The sequence below is a fragment of the Sus scrofa genome, chromosome 12, assembly GCF_054392235.1.
Source record: "Sus scrofa isolate SSC_HxYL_T2T_F1_AM1 chromosome 12, Sscrofa_HxYL_maternal_Yorkshire_Landrace_v2.0, whole genome shotgun sequence".
NCBI lineage: Eukaryota > Metazoa > Chordata > Mammalia > Artiodactyla > Suidae > Sus > Sus scrofa.
The window spans coordinates 45,501,425-45,523,720 of record NC_139394.1 but is presented as its reverse complement, the minus strand read 5'-3'; the positions used below and the strand labels follow the sequence as shown (position 1 = coordinate 45,523,720).

At 49.3% G+C, this 22,296-nt stretch overlaps 1 protein-coding gene across 2 annotated transcripts in view; it reads right to left on the bottom strand.

Moving 5' to 3' along the window:
* LOC100627824 (acid-sensing ion channel 2) overlaps positions 1-22,296 on the bottom strand; it is a 391,320-nt gene that overhangs the window by 139,605 nt on the left and 229,419 nt on the right. The window lies entirely within an intron of this gene.

Here is a 22,296-nt window from a genome sequence, read left to right as displayed (position 1 = left end):
AGACCTGGGTGACCCAGCATCAGATCCAGAAGATGACTGTCACACTCAAATTTCAAGTCATAAAAGTTGTGCTCAAAATTCAGTGAGAGTGGTATTGTACAATATCACTTTATATGCAGATATCTTTACGTTATGTACATAGGGTTGTATCTTCCTGCTTTCCTGTCCCCAACCCCAGGACTTAATGTATTTCACACAATTGTGCAGGTTATAAACCTCAAAGTTTCAATGTTGTCTGTAGGAATTGAGCTCTTTAGATTGTGCAGTGCACAACCTGAACCGCTGTACCAGGCAGCCTTCACAGGTGACTGAATGAGTAAATGGCGCAATACCTTATGGCAGAGGGGGGAGTAGCCTACCTTCATTTCTAGATGTCTAATCACATAAGTGTGGCAACTCCTTTTCCTTAGGGTTATTATGCATTTCAAACAGTTCCCCTGGGTAACACACAGTACTCAACACACAGTAGACACTAGCAAAGCTGTATTTCCTCTCCATACCATCCTCACCACACATTAATAATACCCATGCACATTCTTCAAGCATAGGAGGGAAACGAAGCCAGTGTGTGTTTACCAGCCAATCCAGCCTGGGGAGGAAAGCAGCTATTACCATCCCCCAGGTAGAAGCTACTCTCACTGGATCGGCAAAGGGACATTATTGGGGGTTTTGGTTATTTGTGCTGAATATTGCTCCAGAGGACTCTCCTGGGATACCCATGCCCCCATGGAGCATGTGATCATAAGAATGAATGTCTAGTAAACACTCATCCAGGTCCCTCCCAACACAGAGAGCCTGTACATGCTCATTATAATAAATATACTGCTGGACTGGGAAGGACAATTCAAATACTAACTGTATTATTGTTTTTGTTTGTTTTCTTTTTAGGGCTGCACCTGTGGCATATGGTTCCCAGGCAAGGAGTCAAATCGGAGCTGCAGCTGCCGGCCTACACCACAGCCATAGAAACAGCAACGCCAGATCCGAGCCACACCTGCGACCTACACCACAGTTCACGGCAACGCCAGATCCTTAACCCACTGAGCAAGGCCAGGGATCGAACCCGCAACCTCATGGATACTAGTCGGGTACTTAATCTTCTAAGCCTCAGCAGAAAACCCCTAACTGTATTATTTTGACTCATTAAAAAGAAAAAAAAAAAAATCCCGGCGTTCCCGTCGTGGCGCAGTGGTTAACAGGTCCGATTGGGAACTGTGGGGTTGCGGGTTCGGACCCTGCCCTTGCTCAGCGGGTTAAGGATCCAGCGTTGCTATGAGCTGTGGTGTAGGCTGCAGACGTGGCTCGGATCCCGCGTTGCTGTGGCTCTGGCGTAGGCCGGCGGCTACAGCTCTGATTAGACCCCTAGCCTGGGAACCTCCATGTGCCACGGGAGCGGCCCTAGAAATGGCAAAAAGACAAAAAAAAAAAAAAAAAAAAAAATCCCTATTAGGTTATTCATCAGCCTAGTGAAAAATATTTAACCTCAGAACAGCAATGCCTGGTCTATTTGCATACAATTTCCTTACCAAAGTGCAATAGTGATGAACGGACAGTTTTATCCACACCCAATGAAGAGTAAGGCAGCCCCTAATATGTTGGAGAAGATTGTTGGGGCGGGGGCAGGGATTTAGAGGATGAGCTGCCCCTGGAGCCATTTAACTGTCTTATGGGCTGTGCCGGGGGCCAGTGCAGACTCGTGGGCAGGAGGCTGCACATCTCTGCTTGTGAGCACCAAGTCTGCTGCTCTAACCAGGCTGGGCTACGGAGAGCAGAAGGGGGCTGGAGAGACAGGGAGATGGGCTCCCAGCCTCCTGGTTCCCAGTCCCAGGGCTGGCTCTTTGCATTGAGGTACCCACTTGATGCATCAGGTGCCAACAAACCCAGAAAACATCCAGCTGAGAGTGACCTTTTCAAGGTGCCACCAGGACCCAGCCTTCTCTGCCGTCCCTCTGATCTCCTGCCCCTTTCCCTCTCCTCTCTGGCTCCAGAGACCCTGTTTTATACCTCGGTCTCTGCACCTTTGGGGCTGAAAGGAGAGGATGTCTCTTTTTCACAGTAAACGCCTCTCTCTGGCTCACTCATGCCTCTTCCTAGCCTCACTCCCTCCTAACTTGCCATATGTCTGGGACTGCACCAGCAATGGTGCCCACAGAAGGCTCTGGAAAAAGGAACATCCTTTCAGCAGCCTCATCACCATGGCCACTTCTCCTGACCCTGACATCCCACCTAGAGAGGGAAGATGCCATACAGGATAAGGCATCTGGCCTTTCACCTGTTTATGTATTTATTATTATTATTATTATTATTATTTTGTCTTTTGTCTTTTTAGGGCCATACCTGCAGCATATGGAGGTTCCCAGGCTGGGGGTCGAATCGGAGCTGTAGCCGCCGGCCTACGCCAGAGCCACAGCAACTCGGAATCCGAGCTGCGTCTGTGACCTACACCACAGCTCACGGCACTGCCAGATCCTTAACCCATTGAGCAAGGCCAGGGTTCGAACCCGCAACCTCATGGTTCCTAGTCCGATTCGTTTTCGCTGTGCCATGACGGGAACTCCTCACCTGTTTCTTCCCAAAGTCTATGGATCAGGCTCTGGTCAGGCGGATTCTCCTATATGCACCTCGGCTTCCTTCTTCCATTTCCCCCCTCTCCCCCCATTCTTGGATTAGGTAGCACCCACCACACATGCCTGGAATCAAGCTCAGCACCAGGGATCAAAAGATGACTAAGATACAGTTCCTGCAAATGCCCATTTTAGCTGGGAAGACACAATCGAAGATGCAGTCTTAGAGAACTATGTGATAAGCTCTATGAAATGAGAGGTCTGAACAGGCTCATCCCCAGAGTCCCCTGATGTCCCAGCACTCCAATGAGGTCCTGTTTTGATGATGTAACAGAAGATACCGCAATGTTGGTAAACAGAAGGGCAGTGACATTGACCTGGTTTCCGGGACTCTGCGAAATTGTCTTGGCAGCTTTGTTCCCAACAGCGGTTCTGCATTTCCAATCCATAGTATGACGTTTGCCTTGTGATTATATTAGGTTTCATCTGCTGTTCAAGGATAATGGTACTGTGACTAGGCTCTCACTCCCGGGATGGGTACAGGAGATTGGCTCACTTGGCAACTGCTCTGACTTTCCTTCGGTGTATCTTTCACGACTGCAGAAACTACGGAAGTTAAACGTGACATTTCCTAGACTCTCTAGTGCCTGGGGATCTGACGGTGATCCAAGTTCTCTCAATCAGATGCACTCGTACAAGACCTCAGTTGGAATCTGAGTTCTGGGGGAAGAGGCAGGGGAAATTGACTGCAGCAGGAGGTCTAGTTCTGAAGACTGGGAATCACTGCTGAGAGCTTATCCTATTCCTTCAGCCGTGCCAATTATTGTGTAAGCTACCCAAGAACTACTACTAAGTCCGTTTCCCTTCAATTACTCAGAGTTGTTTGTACGGAGTGCAACTAAGCCTTAACCAACACAGCACCTGGAAGGGAAATAAATCTAGCACGACAGTGTGGCATCCAGTTGACACGAAAGTAAACTCAGATGCAACCTGAAATAGACATATTCCCATGTACGTAATGCCAGAGGCTCCTAATTTGGAAGATGTCTCTGTTGCAAAGTAGACATCAGGATTCCAAGGAAGCATCCTTGCTGGGCAGCAGTGAGTGGGGGTTGGGGATACCAGGATTGTCCAGCCCCAGACTAGTGGGTAAAAGCAGGGCTCCAACTGTCAACATGAGAAAAACCCATCTGAGCTTTTATTTATTTATTTATTTATTTTGTCTTTTTGCCTTTTCTAGGGCCGCTTCCCAAGGCAGATGGAGGTTCCCAGGCTAGGGGGTCGAATCGGAGCTGTAGTCACCGGCCTATTTCAGAGCCACAGCAAGACGGGATCCAAACGGAGTCTGCAACCTACACCACAGCTCACGGCAATGCCGGATCCTTAACCCACTGAGCAAGGCCAGGGATCGAACCTGCAACCTCATGGTTCCTAGTCGGATTCATTAACCACTGTGCCACGACGGGAACTCCCCAGCTGAGCTTTTTAGCGGTGGGTAACAGGTTCCCAATCACTGGCCAGAATTCCCCAGGAACCCATGTTTGGAGGGTAAAACAAAGACCCTTAAGATCGCAGTTCTTTAAGGAGTAGAATATAAGAGCAGAAATTCAGCCTGTTAAGATGCTGCATTTCCCCAAAATTCATTAATTTCCAGGAGAGTAACGTCAATCCGTATGAAGAAACAAACATCACGGCAAGCATGCTGCCACATGCCACACAGGATGTTTGCCCACATGCGTCGGGGCTGCCCTGCTTGCATCCCCCCCACCCACTAGCCCAGGAGTCTTTTATCTTTCAAAAATAATAAATAAGAAGAGAGGAAATGATATCCTCAACAGAGCAGCCTCCCCTCCCTTGGCCCATCTTCCGAGACCTTTGACTTTGCAAGAATATTTTAGTTTCAACCTTTCTCCTTGGTGCCATAAACATGGCAGCAGCAATTTATTCCTTCCAGCAGCCATAAAAATTATCCCCCTTATTTCTCAAAATCATGGCAAATTAGCACCTTTGACCATCTTTTTCTCAGGCCCTGTCTTTCTCTCTCGTGGTTGCAGACGCATGAACAATTTATGGTCCATGGAGGGATCTCCTTTCTTGCATGCCGATAGCAAATCCTAACCAGCCATCTCCATACTAATCTATCCCTACGCGTATTTCAAGTCTGTAGAAATAAATCTAAAGCAGCATTTTGCAAAATAGGTTTTGGAGCTCACCAGGTCTCCGAAATGTTATTAAGGTGTCCCACAAAGGAAGTATTTTGTAGTAGAACAAGTGTGGGGAGCCCTGACTGCTTTTGATTTCAGATACATATTTGCATATCGAAGGGTCCGCTCAATCCTATGGTAAAGAAAACTATGCACATTTCAAATCGGGTTGGCCCCGAATTTTCCAGTTTATTTAAACATGAGCGAGGGTTATATTTGCTTCCCAGTTTTTAAAATTCTCCGCCACAGTGTTCTAGGGGTACTGGTTGGGGTAAATGATGGCATTTGGGAATAGAAAGGTGAATTTTACAACCAGGGGGTAGGACATAAAGTGAGAGTCCAATTTCCCTGCTGCTCATGGGTGCGACTCAGCCAGGGGGCTGGACCCTGAGCTCAAGAGAGGGGCTCGAGTTGGGTAGGTTTCTCCTGCTCATAGTGGTCCTGAGAAAGAAGTGTCAGGCGGAATCTGTGGCTACATTTTCAATGACTTCAGCTATGATGATGAAGAAAGCTGCAGACATGGCTACTCAAGAGTGCTCCCAGATCAGAATCACTAGAAACGCAGAGTCTCAGAGTTCCCATCATGGCTCAGCCAGTTGAGAACACGATGTTGTTTCTTTGAGGATGTGGGTTCTATCCCTGGCCTCACTCAGTGGGTTAAGGATCCAGCGTTGTTGTGAGCTGTGGTGTAGGTTGCAGACTCGGTTTGGATCCCGCCTTGCTGTGGCTCTGGCGTAGGCCGGCAGCTGCAGCTCTGATTTGACCCCTAGCCTAGGAACCTCTATAGGCCACAGGTGTGGCGGTAAAAAAATGCAGAGTCTCGGGCCTACCCCAGCCATACCAAATCAGAATCTGCAATTTTTTTTTTTTTTGTCTTTTGTCCTTTTTTTTTTTTTTTTGCTTTTTAGGGCTGCACCTGAGGCACATGGAGGTTCCCAGGCTAGGGGTCAAATTGGAGCTGTAGCCACCGGCGTACACCACAGCCACAGCAATGCCAGATCCGAGCCTCATCTGTGACCTACACCACAGCTCAAGGCAACGTCGGATCCTTAACCTACTGAGTGAGGCCAGGGATCGAACCCGCAACCTCGTGGTTCCTAGTCGGATTCACTTCTACTGTGCCCCGATGGGAACTCCAGGATCTGCAATTTAACAAGCTCCCCAAGCAATTTGCATGCACATTACAAAGCACCAGTGTTAAGCTACGGTTTTCCATCCTGCCTGCATCTTAGAATCACCTGGGACGCTTTAAAATATGGGTCCATCCCCAGGCTCTGATTCAAATGTTCTGAGGTAGGGCTAGGGCAGCAGCGTTTTCTAAATCTCCCTACCAGACAGCCAAAATGAGGGCCACCGTTCCCACCCAGAGGAGGGCTGCGGGAGACGGGAACAAGTTTAGGAGCCCCAGGAAATACCCCAAGGACCCGCACCTTCTGCCTTTCCCGAACCCCCTCTCATTGGGTAGATGAGTGGCATGGTTCCCCATGATGAGTTAGAATCACCTAAAGAACATTCCACAGCCTTCAGGGAGGGAGATCTCGGCCCAGATGCTCTCAGATGCAAAAGCTGTGCTACCCTTCCAGACTTGGTACTATGGTGAGTTCTGCCCAAAGTGTCTCAGGAGCTGCGTCACTGCATCTTCTCCGGGTCACGGCACTGCGTCAGGGCAATATCCGTCCAGCCGGGCACATGAAGAGAAGGCTAGTGGCCCCCACGACAAAGTGTTCTTCCCCTAGGAGCTGGAAGATGTCATCCTGAGCTCGTTAACCGGGTAGAGAATCTTGGGTTGGACAGAGAACTTCAGAAAGAGGAATCCGAGTTCGTGGCTCAGTGGAAACGAATCTGACTAGGATCCATGAGGATGCAGGTTCGCTCCCTGGCCTCACTCAGTGGGTTAAGGATCCGGCGTTGCCTTGAGCTGTGGTGTAAGTCACAGGTGCGGCTCGGATCCCGAGTTGCTGTGGCTCTGGTGTAGGCTGGCAGCTACCGCTCTGATTAGACTCCTAGCCTGGGAACCTCCTTATGTCATGGACATGGCCCTAAAAAGACAAAAGAAAAAGAAAAAAAGAGTCCCATCCCGATACACATGTTTTTTATGGGAATGAAAACAGTTAAACACCTTTCTTAAACACTAATTCTAATTGCCAGGCCATTTGCTCGAGCTGTCTGCTTTTGAGTGTTTTTTCACCAGGAGGTAACAAGACTCCCAGAAGGTACATGTTTTCCTAACAATTAACTGGTAGTGCTGGGGTTGGCTGATTCTAAAGGCCCTGCCTTTTCTACTGCACCGCTGACCCGGGCATTCGGAAAGCACTGTCCCTAACAGACACTCAGACCAAGCCTGGTTCAGACCCAAGGCAGCCGTGACTGATTCCACATCGCACTGGAAATTCTGATGGTGGGCACGGAGAAAATGCTCCTTCCTCAGAGGCTAGAGTCACCCACTCACCCTCACTATGTTCTTTCCTGTATCATAGCTCCTCCTCTGCTCCTTGCTTCAGAGATGCATGCTGACACAGATAAGAAGCAGCAGGGACCTGTACTCCAGCAGAGCGACGGGTGGGGACAGATGATATGCAAAGCAGGGACCCTGGAGAGAGTGGGGATTGAACTTGTAACTACAGGATTCAGTCAACCCTCCATCACCTGCAACAGCACATGGGAGAAAGGCGGTTGTCACTGATGTATTCTGGAACCAGTCCCCACCCTGATGGGGTAGGGAAAGGAGCGGGTCTGCCATCAGACAATGGGGGACGTGACCCAGGACAGGTCAGAGAGGGTGGACATGTGCCGATGCTCTTAAGAGAGGCTGATGCTTGACTGACATCGGCTCCCTTGTCAGGCACCTGAGAGGTCTTTCCATCCAAGAGACCTGTCATTTCCTGCCAGCTTCACCCAGGAAAGTTGGGGCCCTCCAGGCATGCTGTTCAAATACGTCCTCTTTGTGAGCCTCAGCAACCTGAGGCAAGGCATGGCCGTGCTGGAGATCCACCTGCTCTGAGGCTGCCTCGGTGTCCTTCTCCACTTAGGCGAAACCTGTTATTATTGGAACGGAGGCACAAAACCCTCCCCTCACTGTGTGTTCTATAAATACCTGGGGGTATATCAGATCATGCTGTTGGCAAAATAATACACCGCCCAACCCCTCCCTAGACGACTGGTTTCACTCACCCTCTCCTATGGGGCTGCTGGAGTGGAAGCATCTTTCAGGACTTTCTCTCCAGGACTTTGCATCATTTAGATGAACATGTCTGTGATCAGCTTTAGGGCCCTGGCTTCAAGATTTGCTAGGGGGAGGTTGCTAGGGACAGGAAGGTCCTTTGGCACTGAGTGGGGCTGTGCATAGAGGGACTTCCTGGACAGCAGACTCTGCATCCTAAATTGCCGAGTCCAAGAGGCATGCCTGAGTTGGGGTACCACTGGCCTGTGATGTTTGGGGGTGTTTGATGTTTTGGGCAGGCTCCCTTGGTTTTAGGTTCTATCAAGGATAACATAAGCCCCTACCAGGAATTGGGGTCATCGAGCTAAGATCTGGTTCTTGGGAGAAGGGCTGCCTTAGATGAGGGAGGGAATCAGATTCTTGACCCAATAGGCTAGGATTCAGGGCAATGGGAATGGTGGGGGAGGCGGGGGCGAGTCAGGAACCTCAGAAGCAGAGACCCTGTTTATACCCTTTCCACGTACAGGCTGTCCCCAGCTCAGTGGGCACAGGGCTACTGGGGTTCAGGCAGCAAGACTGACCCCAAGCTTCTCCTCCTGATAGGCTGCTTGGCCTTGGGTTTTCTTTCTTCTTTTTTGCCTTTTTTTTTTTTTTTTTTTTTTTTTAAGGGCACCTGAGCCATACGAAAGTTCCCAGGCTAGGGATCAAATCAGAGCTATAGCTGCCAGCCACAGCCACAGCCACACTAGATCCAAACCATGTCTGCAACCTACACCCCAGCTCACAGCAATGCTGGATCCTTACCCCACTGAGTGAGGCCAGGGATCGAACCTGTTCCTCATGGATACCAGTCAGGTTCGTTACCACTGAGCCACGATGGGCATTCCTTGGGCTCCTGTTTTCTTGACACAGGGACTGGGCAGGATTAGACCCTGTGTGCTTGAGTCTTGCCCCCACCCTGAATTGTAAGCTGCGTTTGCAGTAAGTTTTGCTGACATACACTCAACACTGAGCTCTCAGTGGTTCTGCTGAGGAATTTTCCATCATCCTGCTGCTTCTTTACAGGGGCCCAGTGTGCGGAGCTCTCTTCCGTCACTCTCTGCCCTGATACCTCTTCTTAGAAAGTCTGCCCACACTCCCTTCTCCTAAGCACGACTCCACCGCCACACGGATTGGGCAGAATGCCACCCAGTTTGTCCAAGTCCCTGACCAAAGCAGAGCCAACCAGGTCCTCTTTTGCTGGTATGTGTGATTTGGACTCAAGAAATTCAGTGACTGTGGGACTTGTGAGGCTATAGATCCAGAGCCCCAGAGTACCAGGTGCATCTATGTTCTGACCTGTATGAAGAGAGAGACAGAAATACAGAGGCAGAGAGGCAGAGACAGAGAGATGTGAATTAAGAAAAGGCACAGAGGGAGTTCCTGTCGTGGCTCAGCGGAAACGAGTCTGACGAGCATCCATGAGGACACAGGTTCGATCCCTGGCCTCATTCAGGAGATTAAGGATCTGGTGTTGCCATGAACTGTGGTGTAGCCCACAGATGCGGCTCAGATCCCGAGTTGCTGTGGCTGTGGTGTAGGCCAGCAGCTACAGCTCTGATTTGATCCCTAGCCTGGGAAGCTCCATATGCTGCAGGTGCGGCACTAAAAAGAAAAAAAAAAAAAAAAAAAAAAAAAGAAGAAGAAAATGCATGGAGAAAAGCAGAGAGAAAGAAAGCAAGAGAGAGAAATAGAGAGAGAGAGTAGCAAACTCCATTCTGAATAGCATCTCAGTTCCTGATTCCAAGCCCCATGAGACCAGCCCTCATTCCTGCCCTTGTGTCCCTTGAGACACATACATCCTTCCAACAGTTTCTGACTTAATGAAGTTGGCTTAAATGGGTTACTATGACGAGCAACCACACGTACTGGCTTAAGATGCGCTATGAGAAATATGACCATTCCATTTCACGGATGAAATAACTAAGTCTCAAGAGTTCCCCTGTGGCTTAGCAGGTGAAGGATCTGGCATTGTCACTACTGTGGCTCAGGTCACTGCTATGACATGAGTTCAAACCCTGGCCTGGGAACTTTTTTTTTTTTTTTTGCTTTTTAGGGCCGAATCCACGGCATATGGAGGTTCCCAGGCTAGGGGTTGAATCGGAGCTGGAGTCGCCGGCCTTCACCAGAGCCACAGCAACGCTAGATCCAAGCCACTTCTTCGACTTACACCACAGCTCCCAGGAACACTGGATCCTTAACCCAGTGAGCAAGGCCAGGGATCAAACCCGCAATCTCTTGGGTTCCTACTCAGATTCATTTCCGCTGCACCCCACAGGAACTCCTGGCCTGGGAAATTCTGCATGTTGTGACTGTGGCCAAAAACAAACAAACAAACAAACAAGAAGCAGCTACATCTCAGAGAATCCCTCTGTCTTTAGTACACAGTTGGAACTAGAAACTGAAACCAGGTCTTTAGATTCTAATACAGTCTCATGTTCAAAACTTAACCCAGAGTTAAACCTCTAGGAGGACCTCCGGGGAACACTTACTAAATGACTGGGCTGTGAAATTCTCTAGCGAAATGGTCTTGCTCACTCTAGCCCAGCCCCCATTCCTTCCGTCCTTCTCTCACTGCTTCCCCAGTGTCCCCTGCCTGTCCCCCTTGTCATTTGCTCCGCTCAGGATCAGCTTTGAGCCCCAAACAAAGCACAGCCATGGGCTGTTGAATGAGGGGCTGGAGATCACGTCCCTCTGACAGTGCCACTTGGGGTTGGCCAGCGGTTTGTTTCCAACCATTTCCCCCGATGCCCTCCTCACATAATTGGCTAATTGGGACAGGCAGCTAAAGGCAGATGTATCCCCACACCTCGGAAAACATTAATCAAGAGAACAGCGGTGGCACCGCACTCTTGGCAGTTGATGACAACGCCCGCAACCAGAGGAGCTGCGCGTCGGTGAGGCTTTATCTGCTCCCGCCGTTTCCAACAAAATATCCCAGAACAGCAGGCCCCCAAGGACAGGTGAGGCCATCCTCGCTTCCAAATAACATACACTTTTTTGAAAATAAAAGAAGCAATTTAAGCAGTTTGGCTTCCCAGAGTGAGCTGGCAGGCACACGCCTCATCTCGCAGACGCCTCGGGTAAAGGCGTTTTAATAAGAGAGAAAGTGGGAAGAAGACAGCGGAACTCGCCAGAGGCAGGGAGGGACCGCGGAGCAAGGGGTGCGGAGCCCGCGGGCTGGAAGAGGCGGGTGAGGGGGACGGGAGCGAGCGTGGTCAGAGGCGCCGGGGGAGGGATGTCTCGTTTCGGTGCAGACACGTTCCATGTCCCCCAAAGCCCCCAGGAGACCCCCATTACTGACAAGCCAGAGGGGAAGGATATAATTCTATTTGCTTCACTTTTGTATTCATCACAGTAACTAAGAGAGTAGAGGCGTGATTATTACACTCTTCGAGGGGAATGCATTTCCCAGATTAGCATACCTTGGGAGAACCTACACCCTAACAAGGACATGGCCAAAAGGAGGCGGCATTTCTTTGAAATGAGGGAGAGATTACTTTCATCCTTGGCAGCATCAACCTGATGTGGTGGCTGCTTGGGAGGAAACCTTAGTTCGCCCACGGGCTGAGCATATGACCCTGAGCGGATGATGCCACCTCTCTGGATCTCAGTTCCTTCCAGGTCTGACCATGGCATCAGCCTCACAGATCAGTTATGAACGTTCAGTGAGTTGATGAAGTGCTAAGAGTACCGTCCAGGAAAAAAATAAAAATAAATAAATAAATAAATAAAATAAAAGAATAAAATCACGAGTTTAAAAAAAAAAAAAAAAAAAAAAAGAGTGCTGTCTGGCACCTAAGAGAGTCCCGGCAAGGTTGATTAGCATTATTCGAATAACTTTTAGGGTTGACAACTAATATCCTCCGACTGGGATACAAAGAGGAATAAAGAAAAGAACCTGCCCTCAGAGCATCCACGGCTAGATGGCTGTTAGACACTCAAACAGCACAAGAGACCACATTGATTGAGCATAGGCCAGGCACTGTGCATTGGACTTAATGAGACAGGTTCCCGTACCTTTCAGGCCCAGAGAGGTTAAACGACTGGCCCAAAGTCACACAGCTAAGAAGAAGAAGTGGTACAGCACGGGTGTAAATTCAAACCTGTCGGATCCCATCATCAGGCCTCCAAATTGCTGATTCTTAGCACGTCTGCCACTTCCTCCGAGAGAATTTGCATCCCTCTTCCACTCAGATGACTCAACTATCCCATTTCATCCCTGAGCTGGCTCTTCTTCCTCATAGAATTCCATTCTCTTTTCCTCCAGAAAACGGATGACGATTTTGAATTGCATTTTTTGTATGGCCACACCTGTGGCATACAGACCTTCCGGAGCTAGGGGTGGATGGGAGCTGCCGCTGAGACCTACACCACAGCCACAGCCACAAGGGATCCGAGGCGCATCTGTGACCTACACGACAGCTCACGGCAACACCAGATCCTTAACCCCCTGAAGGAGGACAGGGATCAAACCTGCATCCTCAGAGAGATTATGTTAGGTCCTTAAGCTCCTGCACCACAGTAGGAAGTCCTTTATTTGCATTTTTATCAGTTGGCTTTCCCCTAGACTCTAAGTTCCAAGAGAGCAGGGGGCAGATCACCTATTGGTTTCATCATTGCCTGTCGAGCAACCAGCACGTGGCCTGACAAGCAGCAGGCACCCCATAAATACCGCCGGATAATCCATTCTGACAGACTGCCTCTCTGAAAGGAAACATGAAGGGGTACTATCTCCCTAGATACTATGAGGATAGGAAGAAAACACGTGGGCTTTCCCTTCAGGGCATCAAGGAAGGCTCCTCTGATCTAGAGACAGGATGGAGAAGGGTGAGGGCAAGTGGGCCAGGTGCAGAGGGACTGGAGCCTTCAAGCACCTACAAAAGCACGTCCATGGGCAAAATCACAGAAAGCCAAGAAAGCCCGGCTGAGGGAAGAGCAGATGCCACCAGTGTCTTGGCATCCGTGCTATCCATCCAGTAACACCCCGAAGGAGAGCCTGTAGGTAAGGTGATAATGCAATCCCCATGTGAGGCTGAGTTTCCACGCTGCAAAATGCCCTTTGAGGATCTCTCGGATGGAGAGTGAAAACATGAAGATGCCTTTCCTTACCATCCAGAGAGAGAGAGGCTAACGCTTTGATTAGGAAATCCTGTTTAATCTACAAGTGAGCAAACTATTTAGAATTCAGGGAGTTCCCATCGTAGCGCAGTGGGTAACAAATCTGACTAGCATCCATGAGGACACAGGTTCGATCCCTGGCCTCGCTCAGTGGGTGAAGGATCCGGCATTGCCGTGAGCTGTGGCGTAGGACGCAGAGGTGGCTCAGATCCTGCTTTACTGTGGCTGTGGTGTAGGCTGGCAACTGCAGCTCTGATTTGGCCCCCTAGCCTGGGAACCTCCATATGCTGTGGGTGTGGTATGCTGTGGGTGTGGCATAAAAAAAAAAAAAAAACAAAAAAAAGAAGAAGAATTCAGTTGGCTGAAAGAAGAAGAAAACCCCACACGTATGGGTGTTGAAACAGAATGGACCTTGGCTCCCTCCTGCCCAAGCTCAGGGGTGGGCAGCACTGCACCACAAGTCCCCCGGGCCCAGGCAGCTGCTGGTTTCCTGCTTCAGCATCTCGAGGGCACCACCTGTGTCCTCATGGTCCAGGATGTGCCCTGGTCATTGCTCCAATGTTCCAAGAAGCAAGGCGAAGGGGGTAGGGGGAGAAAGCAGCTTCTGGAACCCCTCTGCTTACATCCCTGTGGCTAGACCTAGGCATACAGCCATACCTGTCTACAAAAGGAGGCTGAGAAATGTCATTTTAATGTATGCAAGAGATCATACACCCCTGATCTATGCTCAGACCAGCTAATGTTCACACTTATCAGTAGAAGACCATGCCATGCTCATCAATTCCAAGAGCGAAAGCTGTCTTCCAATAAACTTGACATGCATTTCCATTATGCTATGTGCCTGAACCATAGATTCGAGGTAGGGGGGCTGCAGTACCACCTAACAGCCCCCTGCCTGGACAGCAGCCTCCGTCCGGGCTCTGGAAGAACAATGTGAAAACCTCTGGCTTAAGGCAGCTCATCAGAGAAACTACAGACTGTCTGCAGTACTTTTAAAACCACATTCTAATCGCTCTACGTTTTCAGCAGTACGTCGAGCTTATCACTTGTCTAATCAGAAGCCCCGTCCCCCATTTTTGCCCCTTCTCACAGATTTCTGAGCTTCTTTACTGGGATTCGTGGGATGCCAAGACAACTTGGCACCTTAAGGGTTTGCAAAGGATGAAAGGAGATGGTGTGTAAAGAGCTTAGCACAGCTTCTGGCACGTGGTTAAGTTCTCACAAAAATGTTAACTATTACTATCATTTCTCTAAATTTATTCTGTTCAGGTAGCAATGCAACTTTTGACATACACTTGAACTGAAATGGCCAATGATCAAATTGTGTCTATCCAACAGCAATCCCCAGTTTGTGACCAATAAAATAGGCTTTGTTTTTATTTTTTATTTTATCGTTTTTTTTTTTTTTTTTTTTTTTTTTTGCTTTTTAGGGCTGCACCCCCTCATGGAAGTTCCCAGGCTCGGGGCCGGATCAGAGCTGTGGCTTCCAGCCTATGCCACAGCCACGTGGGATCCATCCCAGCCTCGCCTTCGATCTATACCACAGCTCACAGCAACACTATATCCCTCACCCACGTGGGAAAGGCAGGGATCAAACCTGCATCCTCATGGATATTAGTTGGATTTATTTCCACTGCACCGCAATGGGAACGCCCTAAAATGTGTTTGTTTTTAAATTCTTCACCGAGCGACTTTGCTTGATCCTTCACTTCTACTCTTCTGTTTATGATGGTACCAAAGGGGAGAAAGCTCTCCCTTTTACCCCAGTCTGATCCTCCTGAATCTTTTTCTGTGATAAACTGAATTCTAGGATATTGCTAGCATCAGCCCCAGCCACCAAATTCTGTCTATATACCAAAGCTGAGATAGCATTTCCTTCCTTCTTAATTATTAGGCAAGCTTCCCAAGTAAGCTACGTGTAGATCCCACTTCCTAGTTGTCATAAAAATTGCACTTAGTCTTATTCCCCGAGCTTAAGACGTTCTTGATGCCAACAACGCTATAAATAAAACAATTAAATGGTAGGTAGAGATCAGACACCCCCAAAATGGCAAGTCTCATCATCATGTTGTAATTTGCCGATTATGGCACCTTTTATACTTACTGAGCACCTACCACGTGCCACTCTAGGCTTGGTGTTTAATACACATTATGTCATTTAATTCTGCCAACAATCCCTTGCGATGGATGCCATGAGCTTGATTTTACAAACCAGGGAACTAAAGCTCAGAGACAGGCTCGGGTTTTCTAGCAAATGGAGCCCGAGGCAAAGCCACTTGCTAACTAGCCCCCTCACCCACTTGCTAACACTGTCTTGGGTGGGGAGCACAAGCCCAGGGAGCCACGGATGAGGGAGAAGGAAAGTGGGGAGGGTGGAGAGGGGAAGGTCCAACGTGGTACCCAACTGAGCTGCCAAAACATCACAAGGAAACACAGCTGCTTGATCCCCCACACGAGGCGGCTCTGGAGAGGCTCTGTGTGACCTCTGCACGTGGGCAAGACAGCGAGCAGCTAGTAGTGGACTTAGTTCAGACTCCTGTTCTCCTATTGCTCTCAAAGTTGGCCCCACGGGGTGTTAACGCCTCTGGGCAGCCAGTGGGAGGCCAGAGCCTCCGTGGGTCCAGGGAAGTTGGACCTGGATCCTGGATGTCTAGAGACTCCCCAACAAAGCACACCTCTCAGTCCCAGGGAAGGATCAGTCTGTCTCGGTATTAGGAAATCAGGGGATGCTGGTGGCAACCGGCACATTGGGTTAAGTGATCGGGAAGATGCTTCTAAGAGAGAAGCATGACTCCATAAGTGATGGAGAACGAGGAACATAATGGATGTGGGTGGCATACAGGGGGCACCCAGTGCGTCCAGAGAGCGGCAGTAACTTGCCAGAGGTTACGCAGCCATGGCAGCCAGCATTCAAAGCCAGGCCAGTCCGATTCCACAACACTTTTCATCTTTCCACGACATCGAGATGTCCTGCTCTGCTGAGATTTTGAGTAGCTGAGACAGGAAGACAAGGTTTTCGGAGCCGTCTGGTTCATGGCTATGAGCAGATAAATATTTATCAAGTAGTCATGGGTGATCTGTCAACAAGAATGCCCATCGGCTTATGTCGCCCTTTTCTGTATCCTAGGAACAGACACCTCCAGAGGGCATGAGCCACCGTGGTTAGAACTCTTGACACAATCTGCTGTGGCTGCTTAACTCAACCCACGGAGTTAGCACCAAAGACGCTCGCACAGGCGGGCAGCGTAAAGAATGGCCAGCGCTCGGCCCTCACCCCGCCTGCCAGATGTCAAGGGGATCAGTGATGAAATGGAGTCGGTCCATTTCCTCGAAGCGGGAAGAGGAACGGTCACCTGTTTCACAGGAAACCGTTTGGGGAAATGCTTGGGAACAAGACCAGGGATCCGAGAAGTGAGGCTCAGAGACTGTGCCAAGTTGAGTCCTCTGTTGGAGAAGATGCTCACGCTCGCAGCAGTGCCCGGCATTAAGAAAGCCCCTCGGAGTTCCCGTCGCGGCGCAGTGGTTAACGAATCTGACTAGGGACCATGAGGTTGCGGGTTCGGTCCCTGCCCTTGCTCAGTGGGTTAACGATCTGGCGTTGCCGTGAGCTGTGGTGTAGGTTGCAGACGTGGCTCGGATCCAGCGTTGCTGTGGCTCTGGTGTAGGCCAGTGGCTACAGCTCCGATTCGACCCCTAGCCTGGGAACCTCCATATGCTGCGGGAGCGGCCCAAAGAAATAGCAAAAAGACAAAAAGACAAAAAAAAAAAAAAAAGAAAGCCCCTCATCCACCATGAGCTTCCCTGTGTCCTTCTGTATTTCATCCCAAACCCTTCTCAGGAGCACTTTTTCAGACATGTTCTGCCTCCTCTTCCTCTTCCAAAATATAGGTATTTTCCAAAGTTCTGGCCTGAGTCTCTTGTATTCTGCATTGATCCTCTCTCCTTTAGGGATTCTGGCTTTCCCTGCCCCACTGCCTCCTGGTACCATCCTGAGGCCCAAACCTCCTCAGCTCCCCCAGGTGCTGCTTCTTCCCCAGCATCCTCCATTCCAAACTTGCTTCTCCTCGTGACTTGTATTCTTTCATTAATGGTACCTCTTTCCTCTCAGTCCTTAAGGCTTAAAACCTTGACCTCCTTACAACTCCTCCCCAGCCTTTGCTCCTCAATCCATTTCCAAGTTCCATCACCCTCCATCCTCTTTCTTCCCCATCTCTGAACGCCTCCCCCACTTCCTCTCCCTTCTCCAGGCCACCACTCCACCTCCTGTCACCCCTGGAGGTGGGGATGGGGATGGGGAAAGCCCAACAGCCTTCTGATGGGCTCTTAAAAGTTCTCCCAGACCCCGGGAGCACCTCCTCCTGTCCGTTCGACTTCTGAATGGCTCTTGTGAATGCCAAGGTCCTAGCTGCCATGATTTCCCACTGCCTTTCAATTGCAATAAGCATAACTCAACAGACATTCACTAAGCATCGCCTCTGTGTCAGGCACTGTGCTAGGAATTGTGAGGAAGACCAATGAAGACAGATACAGTCCTTGACCCTCCAGGGGCTTTACGATCTAGTGATTTAGGTGACCAGACCCCAAAGCCTGGTACGTACGCGCGAGCGCGCGCATGCGCGCGCGCGCACACACACACACACACACACACACACACACACACCTGAATAATGTAAGCTTTTTCCATTCATTCCCACCTGTCTTCCCAATCCAGTTGTATTTATTTTTTAATTTTTTATCATGGTTGATTTACAATGCTCTGTCACTTTCTGCTGTACAGCAAAGGGACACAGTTTTACATATAGATACATGTAGACATACCTTCTTCTTCTCATAATATCGTCCATCATTACTTTTTTGCACCTTCTGCTGAACTACCCTGTCTTTCCATCTTCTTCCACCTCCTTGACTTTGCTTGTGCTGTTTCCCTCCCTGAAATATCCTTCCTTCCAACTCTGCTCGGTCAAACCTTGTTTGTCCCCAGATAGAGCTTGTCAAATGATACCCTCCCATTCCTCTTTGGCTGATGGCCCTGGTCAGTTGTAACCTTTTTCTCCTCTTATCTCCCGAAGCACTTTATATGATGTTTCACCCTGCAGTTTCCACTTTGGGGGAAGAAAAAAGGTATTCACGTAACTAACTCATCTTCTCAGTTAGATGGCAAATTCATTAAGGGTAGACTTTTTTTTAATATCTTTGCATCTTCTACAACCAGGAAGGTGTTTTTCAGTGGGCGCTAAATATGCACTTACCTATACCAAGCATGTGCATCATTTAGAACCAGCTCTTTTTTGCACTAAAGACGAATTCCTTACCAAAAATAAAATTTTAAAAGAGTTCCCACAGGTTTTTAAAAATAAATCTTCAGATTCATTTGAACTTGTCTATGGATTATCAACTATTAGCCTGGAGGAGAATGGTGGCTTGGGAGAAATCGAACAAGCAAAGTAAGATTGTTAGACACCACTGCCCGTTAATGATTTCCTAGAAAGGAGAGGAGAATAGACCTTTGCTGACTATGGGAGCTGTTTAGAAAATAGGATTCGGTCTTCAGACAGGGGATTAAACCATACTATTTAACTTTCCAAAACCTGTACTGGAAGTAAGGGCTTGATGTGGAGAAGCTGGTTTTATTAGCAGAAAACACTCAGAAAGATGTGATTTCACATGGGAGTCACACTGGAGGGGACTTCGGTCTTCTGGGAATTCCTGGAGCCCTGGGACCCTGGCTTTCAATTGCAATAAGCATAACTCAACAGACATTCTCTGTCCAGGGACCTGGTGGACCTGCTGGCCCTGCTGTTTTGCGATGATGCCAGGTGGGATGGAGATGTGCCATGATCACCGTCAGCAGAATTCCTGAGCAGGGCTGGGGCTGGGGGCTGGCCACCTGGGTCCCTGGGCAGCATGAGTGCAGAAGGGGCAAGAGAAAGGAACAGCAGGCCACGTGACACCTTCAGCCAAGACCTGGGTTCCTCCCACGGCTACAAACAAGGTGCAGATTTGGATGCAGGTGGTCTTGGAAAGGTGTCAGCTGGCCAATGACATTCCCGGGATCGGGATTCCTGACTGGGCCCAGCTCCCAAAAACAGGATGATGAATAATCAGGATATGAAATGTCAGCTCTGTAGCCCTGAAATCACACGCTGTTCGCTGCTCGTGAAAACAGCCTTCCGAGCTGCAGGAGTTGTTCAGAGGCATCGTGGTTGCCCTGCCCTGATGCAGGTCCAGATGCAGTGGGATGTACTGAGATCTCCAGGTGCCCCCTTCACCCACCACCATCCTCCAGACATTGGTTCAACCTCACACATCACCAGGGACCTTGCAGGAACCCAATCATCAGCTTAGTTCCAGCCCCAGATGTCCAGCCTAGAACAGTCGGAAGACTATGTTCCTTTTTTTTTTTTTTTTTTTTTTTTTTTTTGTCTTTTTGCCTTTTCTAGGGCCACACTTGTGGCATGTGGAGGTTCCCAGGCTAGGGGTCTAATTGGAGCTGGAGCCGCCGGCCTATGCCACAGCCACAGCAACTCAGGATCCGAGCTGAGTCTGAGACCTACACCGAAGCTCACGGCAACACCAGAACCTTAACCCACTGAGCAAGTCCAGGGATCGAACCTGCAACCTCATGGTTCCTAGTCAGATTCGTTAACCACTGAGCCACGACAGGAACTCCAAGATTACGTTCCTAACTCATAAAGTGCATGGGAGGAATTGGGTACTCTTACAGTAGTACCTGACTTAACACAAGCCTTCCATGAATGTTAGCTAATGTTATTGGTCCATTCATTATTTATTTAATTAGCCACCTCCCATAGTCATTGTGCTGGGAATTACAGTGACCTCCCCAGAGAGGTTAAGGAAGTATAGCAGTTGAGAACGTGAAGTCAGAGTCCTGGGTTTGAGTCCAGACTCTTTTATCCAGTTGCTGTGTGACTTGCAGCAAGTTTCTTAACTTCTCTGAGCCTCATCTGTAATAGTATCTAGTGTAATAGTATCAACCTTGACATACTGATGTGCACATTCAATACAATAATGCAAGCAGAGCTCCTAGCATATCTCCTGAGTGATAAAATGATATCGATGATAATATTAAAATATCAACCATTGTTAACCAAGGAGTATTTTTTTTTTTTTAAGCCCATGCCTGTGGCATATGGAAGTTCCCAGGCTAGGGGTCAAATTGGAGCTGCAGCTGCTGGCCTACGCCACAGCCACTGCCACCTGGGCTCCAAGCCACATCTGCAAACAATGCTGCAGCTTGGGCAATGCCAGGTCCTTAATCAACACTGAGCATGGCAAGGGATCAAAGCTGCATCTTCATGGATACTAGACAGATTCTTAACCCACTGAGCCACAGCAGGAACTCCCATCCAAGTAGTATTTCTGCAGGAGGTATCCTATGGTTAGGCGATGGGGCGATGTATAAGGAAGCCCAAATCAGTGCTACAGACTCTATGTGCTCACGGAGTTTCCAGGCAAGAGGAGGCAGGTAAGGCTTCCTGGAGAGATGGGTGTGGGCAGGATGGAGACAGCAGAGGGGAGGGGAGGTCCATGGGGAGAATTCCAAGCAGAGGACCTGGAACCGGCTCACTTGGGAAACGCTCTTGTATTTAAGGAGGAAAGATGATAGAGCTGCTTTTAATTATCTTAAAGGCCCTGTGCAAAATGGGCTTTGGAGTTTGGATGGGGAATTATTGCCACAGCGTGATCAGTCCTGATGGCCCAGCATATATCTCTGACAAAACGGAGAGTCTGCAAGATAAATGGCTCAAACCAAGCTAATTACGGAGAACCTTCAAGGGAGAGAGGGAGACAGGAGTGTTCTTAACCCAGCTCTGCCTCCATCCCCCGCCTCCCCCGAAGCAGCCCGTCTCTGCACCCCCCCACCCAAGAGTGGTGCTGAAAATGACAAAGTGCAGTTGGTGCTCGGGGTTAGCTCAGAGCTGCTGCTGCGTCTGGAAACATCCTCAGGCACACGCCCCTTGTCGTGACTGATGGAGCTCCCTGAGGCTGGAGGACAGCTCCTGAGCGCTGCCCAAGATGCTCATCTCGCATGTGGGGAAATTGAGGCCAGGTTGGCTGAAAATCACACAGCAAGGGTTAAGGCACCTGCTGCCTTCTACAGCTTCCATGTGGCTTGGCGAGTACTCTGCTACTTGCTAATGGTGGGTACGGGATGAATGCGATAAACTCTCTGGCTTTGGTTTTCTCATTCATAAAGTAGGGATTTTCTTCCTTCCTTTTCTCCCTCCCTTGCTCCCTCCTTCCTCCTTCTCTTCGTCCTCTTATTTTTATTTTTATTTATTTTTTTTTGTCTTGTGACCAACACATCCTGTTCTCCCAAGACTTTCTTGGTTTCAGCACCAAAAGCCCAGCAATCCAGGAAGCCACCTCGTGTCTGGCAAAGCTTAGCTCTTTGTTCAATATTGTCCGACTCGGTTCCGGGGGCTGGAACAGAGCAGCCCCCTCTTCTCCAGGGGTTAACAGGCTCATTCTGTCAGGGGAAGGCAGACATGGATACCTTGATATGGTCGTAAGATAACCCACATCCAGCGCACTTGAAACCACGTGTTCCCGCTCTATACTACCTATGTTACACGTATTGTATCACTGTAAACTCAAGAGTGGGAAGAAAATATCAGTACTCCCCTTCCATCATGAGACAAGATTTTGCTTTAGGAATTAACTTCCCTAAAATCGCACCCAGAGTGAAAAGTCAAGTCAGCATTTAAACCCTGGAGTTCTGCCCATGCGCCTGACACCTCTTAAAATGCAAATATAGGATTTCGACAGAGGGAGCCCGCAGGGAGAGTCCCCTATTCCACAGGCTCCTGCGAGGGTTGTGTTTGCTTTCCCTTCCCAGCTGGTGTGGGATCTGCACATGCTCCAGCTCTAAGCACCCAGCCCTTCCTCACAGTCCTGTCCCCGCCTCTAGGGGGCGGAGCTCTCTCCTGCATCACTGGGGGCAGAGAGCCTGGCCACCACCCAAGTGACCCTGGGAACAGGAAAAAGCATGAGGGGACAGAGCCTGCAGGCTTCCTGGGGGTTGGGAGTCTGCTGGCTTTGCGGAATTTGGGACCAGAAGCATCTACCAGGAGATGGAAAATGGGTGACGTCCCAGTGCTGGCCAGAGCTCTGTGCCAAGAGAGGAAATGGAACCCATTTCTCTCGGACCTTCGGGTTCCCTGGCAGATGACAGGCTGATGAATGA